Source organism: Tinamus guttatus, unplaced genomic scaffold (assembly GCF_059628265.1).
Source record: "Tinamus guttatus ecotype Peru unplaced genomic scaffold, ASM5962826v1 Tinamus_guttatus_pri_ptg000153l, whole genome shotgun sequence".
In the NCBI taxonomy this organism is placed as follows: domain Eukaryota; kingdom Metazoa; phylum Chordata; class Aves; order Tinamiformes; family Tinamidae; genus Tinamus; species Tinamus guttatus.
In genome coordinates this window covers 849,320-855,323 of record NW_028288687.1, presented here as the reverse complement: position 1 = coordinate 855,323, position 6,004 = coordinate 849,320, and the positions used below count along the sequence as shown (strand labels likewise).

At 39.7% G+C, this 6,004-nt stretch overlaps 1 long non-coding RNA gene across 1 annotated transcript; it reads left to right on the top strand.

Annotated features, from left to right (window-relative positions):
* The first annotated feature begins 3,961 nt into the window (after positions 1 to 3,961).
* On the top strand, positions 3,962 to 4,246 carry LOC148595102 (uncharacterized). The gene is made up of 2 exons (XR_015913252.1): positions 3,962 to 4,025; positions 4,109 to 4,246. It is a non-coding gene; the product is annotated as an uncharacterized LOC148595102 (long non-coding RNA).
* The last annotated feature ends 1,758 nt before the right edge of the window (positions 4,247 to 6,004 follow it).

The following is a 6,004-nucleotide window of genomic DNA, read 5'->3' as shown; positions in this document are numbered from 1 at the left end:
AAGCTCCACTGAAAAGTTGATAGTGGTCAACAGGAAGAAAAATCCTTAATGTAAACTAAATCAGAATATAATCGAGAGTAGGAAAGAACACGAACAACTAAACTACAGAAAGTCCTATCTGCTGCATCAGTGGATTTTATGAAACAGTATTCTCTTTTCACTTTTTTGTATTTGAATATTTATATTGCTTTTACGTGACAAGTCGGAGGATAAATCAGTAATTTGAATTGCACCCTTTGGAAACAAGATGTATTCCCTTGTTCTCCCTCCCAACACTTCTCTAGGCTATTTTTTTAAAAGCAGTAGGTGCAGCACAGCAGCATCAGCACACCTAAGTTTGAAGATTAGGTGTTAAGTGTGGACTTTTAAATCCTCTTTTAAAATTGCAAGTTACTGTTCATATTACTTTTCTAAGTAGAAATATGCTTAAAAAGTAAAGTCTTTATTGCTTCTTAAAAGGCATAGTGCTCTGTGATAAATTCTCATATTTTGACTGTTAATATGTTTGAATGAAAATTATTTATACATTTTGGTGAGGTTGAATGGTTTTCATTTGATTGCTGCCTCTGGAAATGAAAGCAGAGTAGCAGGAAATTTACATGTCATGCTGTGATGTATATCCAGATTATGAGATGATTGTGCAGCAGATGAACACCAAGTAAAATCATTTGCATCAAACTGTGACAACTGCAATTCCTGACAAGGCCTCTTAGTTTTTTGGGCTATTATCATTGTACAAGAATATAATCTATTGACAGCAGGGCTGTTTAATACATTTAAAGGCAGACAGTGGAAGAAATCTTAACTGTTTTCATTCGCCACTGCACAAGGGTGCAGATCAAAAGTGAATTATATTTAAAAATATGCATGTATGATGATAAGATGCATGACATTCATCAACCTGTTTAGTCATGGTTAAGCTGCGATGGTGAGGATCCAATATTACTGCCATATGTGGTCTGAAATAGAGACGTGAGACTGAAAATTATATTATTGCCCAGTATAAGTGAATAAACAGGGAAAGACATTCTTTCTTAATCTTTCTTCTTAGATTAAAATCTACCCTTTTGTGCTATTGTACAAGTATTTTGTATTAACTCCAGCAAATCAGGTGTAAGCATTTTAAATCAACTGGCTTTTTATTCCCTTTTGTGTGGTAAAATGCATCCCTGTTTTTTTTCGAATAGGAAAGAGTCGCCCTTGTAGGTACGTAGATTATCAGCAGACTTGAGTCAGGATCCAAATAAACATTAATGCATCACATCTCCCATGTTAGCTATGATCTTTTTAATTATTGGGCTTCATTAATTAAGGCATTAACAGTGAGAGAATTAAGACAATCTATCCAATTCTAAAAATGTATTTTAATGCTCTCTACAAATGGTTGCAATCCCCCTCAAGACTCAGGGTAAGCAACTCCTGATCTGCTTGTGTTGTGGAGCACTTAAATGGGAAAAATGACATCTAGCTTGTCCATCATCGTGGACGGCAAATAGCTATTTTTATGGATACAGCCCTGAAAGCAGAGCTCCTTGGTAATGCTGGGCTCCAGTCTGTGCCTACACCAGTCGCGAGTGACACCCTGAGAGCGGCGCTAGCCCAGTCTCCGTGCAGAAAACTCCTGCCACAGGGCACAGGCAGAGCCACCTTGGTGGCTGTAGCACCACAACTGACCGTGGGACACAGATGTGGATCTTGCAAAGAGGGACGTCTTTAAAAGATTAATTAAATATTCTTATTCCTCCCAGGGAGAATAGGAGAGTAGGGCCAGAAATGAGAAGGCTGTGGGAGGTGGAAAGTCGCTGTGGTGGAAGCAATTAGTGTCTCTGTCACAAACTGCGTAATTGATGTGGGGAGATGCAGCTCCACCACAGCCCGACTGCTCCTGTGCCAGCAGGAGCTGCTTTAGGGCCTGGCCACAAGCTGGTGCTTTCAGATGAGCTCAGCTGGATCACAAGCAGGGTGCAGACACTGAAGCAACGTCAGCTCAGATGTGGAGGCCAAACTAGGGTCCTTGTTCTGGGCCTCACCTGCTTTTCCCCACGTAAAGAGCTTGAACCTGAGCAAATGCAGCTTAACTGCCCGTCCGTCCAGCCTGGCTTGGCCTCTTGGTGCTGCTCTGTGCTGGGCCATGTGTGTCACTCAGACCTGGGACCTCGGCAGCGCGTGAGGCTCCTGCCAGCAGCAGGGACCAGAGTAGGAGACAACGGTCGCCCTCTTGGAAAGGTGGGTCCTCATGGAGAACAACATGTGAACATAGGGTGCTCATTTTTCCACAGAGAGAAAGTCTCAGCACATTCGTATTTTTATTAGCTTCAGCATTAAAAATAGAGAGATGGAATAATAATAAAATGAGTCTTTTAAAAATTGCTCTCTGGAATTTGGTCTGCAGTCAGCGGACATGTATGCATGACTAGAGATGCTGGGTTTTTTTCAGAAGAGCAAGGAAATTACTATTTCTGAGATCCTCAATAAAATTGCAAAAGCTGGCACCATAGATTTATTCACACAACAATGGCAGAAGATTCCAGGTGCAGCAGCTGGATATACCAGTGTTTTCATGAGCACACTTAACAATAGAAAAATAAGCAAAGATGAAGGTCTAAGAACAACTGAATTCTTTTTTCTCCACTGCTTTTGACTTCTGTGATGCAATATCACTCCTCTAAGATAGTTTTCTGTTAGTTCTCTAGCAGTAAAATGGGGATTATACAGTAGTTCTTACCTCCCAAAGTTGTCAGTAGGGGTGAGTAATGTTGCCAAAGGCAGATCTGGTGTTGTATGGAAGGAAGAGTTGCTTTCTAGCTACCTTAGTCCAGATTTGCACTGGTAGTCCATTCCTGCCTTGGAAGTAAAGTGGGCTCTAGAGATTCCAAAGGGATGCTGTAAGCTGTAAAAATTACTAGAAATAAAATATTTTAGTGATTTTTCACTGACACAAATATATTTTTCTCTTAAGGCTGAAATAGAAAACCAAGATTTGCCCTGACTATCTGCCCTGCCACTGCCCAAACTCCACTGTGAGTAACACTAGTTTTCCTTAACCAACCTCTTCAAATTCACCTAGGGTTCCATTTTTTTGCTGCTCCAGAATCTTCACTATCTTCTGTGTTTAGGATAATGCTAAAAAAAGAGTTATTATTCTAGGGATAGAAAGGTGCATTGGTTGTGCATAATACAAGGGAAAAAAAGAATTTTGGCTCACTAGAGCAAGAAGATGTTACCTTATTTTCACTTTGGTGATAGAGGGAAACAGGAGTAAATGATTAAAGCCAACTGGATTGTGTGTCTTCCAAAAACATTATGCCTTCTCCACGCATAATCAGACTTCTAGTTCTACTGTCATTTTCATAATATTTAATTACCACCAAATACTGTATTTTTCTCCTGGTATTAAACTACTCTGTCTTCCATTACGGGTGCTCGCACTTGCTTTGTCACTGCTCGGGCAATATGAAGTTTTCATTTCTATTGTTACAGCATTATAACCCTAATTCTACCAGAAGAGGCAAGAGCATGTCAGCAAATGCCTCATTATCATTAGCAAAGTGCAAAACCTCAATCACCTGAATGTTCCCAGACTTGTGGTCCTGGTCCTCTACCAGTGGTGCACTCCAGTATCACACAGGTCAGACTCCTTCGTTTCTCTTACAATTACTGATTCACTTCAGAGCAAGATTCAGCCCTGTGGGTCAGGAAGATCACACCCAAAACATACAGGTGGCTTGTAGAAAACCCCTAGGCACAAAGACAAATCACAGAGTAATTGAGGTTGGAAGGACCTTAGGATGCAGTACAGCACTATTCCATAATACCAGAGTTTTACACCATTCCTGTCACTGGAGAAGGGGCCAGCCAAGCAATCCCACCTTTGATGGTATCAGCCCACTCTTTACGGCTTGGTGTAAGAACTAGTGGGAGCTAAAACCCTCTGAAATGTTCAAGTGTGCTAGAACATTTCCATCTGCTGAACTGAGGCTTCTGCACGTTGCTTTATTTTGACACTGGAGAGGTTGCTGGAATTGGTTAGCCAGCTAAATACGAACCATTTGGGGGTCTTTCAAATGTCAGCGTACCGCTAATACGAAATCAAATCCGTTTTTATTAGATACTCCTGATTCACCAGAGAAAACCTACAGATTAAAAAGTTATCAGGTTTATGATGTCGTCCTTTTTGGAGCTGAGGAGCAGCTGTTGCTACATAACAGCTCTGAGCATGATGAACATTTTGGGAGAAGGGGTAATTTTTAAATAAAGAAGAATGTAACTATTCTGGAGGAAAATCTGGCCACTGACTTCATTTGACATGTGTAATAGACTGTGATAGTTTTTTGGGGACTGCACGATGCAAAGTAAAACGAAGCTGGTAATAAGCAACTTGGCATTTATTCTTTATGTAGGAATATTTGTTCCTCAAAGTCAGGCTATGTGGAATATTAGCATTTGAATAAATTATTCAACACTTTCTAGAGAACGCAAGGGGAAAAAATCTTTTCAGCATTATAACATGACAATCTACAGGGTAGTAGAAAAAGAAGGCTGTCATTTTTTCTTCAATTACAAAAGGCAAATATTTATTATTTATAAGTATTCGCCTTGTATAGGCTTAAATGTTATTTATGAACCTGTTGCATAGTGATTTTCAATGTAACTCATTATTTTTAGCCTTAGGGTGTTGTAAAGGAGCATGGATATATTTAATGACACTCTGCTAGTCAGCGCAATTACACTGTAATCATTATGTAAAATGTGCTATTAATTAAACCAATTTCTAGTTAGAACATTCTCTTCTGCAGGGCTTAATCTTAATCTCTGGCAATCTTTCTCTCTGTTTTTCACCCATTAATTATATGATTACTTTTAAAGTTACATATGATAAAACATGTTTTTATTTTCAAGCTTAATATGCTAAAGAACTTGTATTTATCATGTCACCTGCCTGAATTATTGAAAAGGCTTTATTTGTAGACCACTCCCCAAAGAAAAAGAAAAAAGACCCACAAGCTCAGACAGTTACCTGGGAATCAACAGTAGTCTGATGACTGGCAATTGTGTCTGGTATTCATAGATGTTATATGGCTGAATTTAATTTCCAATTCAGAAAAATCTTCTCTCCAGACTTCTATTTTTTTCTTAATTACTATACATAAATATATATCTGTTTTAAAATATTTCATCTATTCAGAGACAAATCTCCAGATTTTTTCCACAGTGGATTGGCATTTTATGTTAGCATTTTGTTAAAAGAACCTTGGTTATAGTAAAATATTTTTCAACCTTAAAGCAGTTGAGCTAAGCACTGATGAAATAAATAGGATGAATTGTTAAAGCATCGTGCTATTTTTTCAGATAAAATTAATGCCGTTAACAATTAGATTTAGAATAATAGCATCTAAATAGCTACTGCACTTCAGAATAGAAGAAAAAATACCTAGTTTTTTTAAGTCATCCTTGCTCTGCTCTACAATGACCCCTTGTGGGAAAGAAAGACTTGGAAAGAGGAAGAATCTGCGCTCAAGTCTATGCATATTCTCTGGAAATTTAGTAGACACTCTTTAAGGACACATAAGAGCAAAGCTGTTTGGTCTTTCAAAGGCAGGATGCAGAGATTAGGGACTGAAACGTCTGAAATGCTGTGGGTCTGTTTTCTCTGAAGTCCCCAGTTTTGGGGAGGTCCCCACAAGAGGGTCTCTACCCCAGACCTGAGGCATCTCTTGGACATTCCTCCTTCCCCATCTGCGGGGCAGGTTCATGGGCTGCTGACAGACACCGACAGGTCTCTCCTGCCTCCGCTTGGCTGCTGCTAACTCCACAACGTGGGATCAAGAGCTCACAACGGGTGGTGTAAATCAGAAATACCTCCTCTATAGAAGCAGCCACCCTCTTGGATTTACACAGGTGTAAATGAGGGGGGAACAAGGTCCTGTGTTGCGTCCATGCTTCCTTATCTCCTTCCATCCTGACAAGGCTGTCACCTGCACCGACAAACAAGAAGCAGATGGTC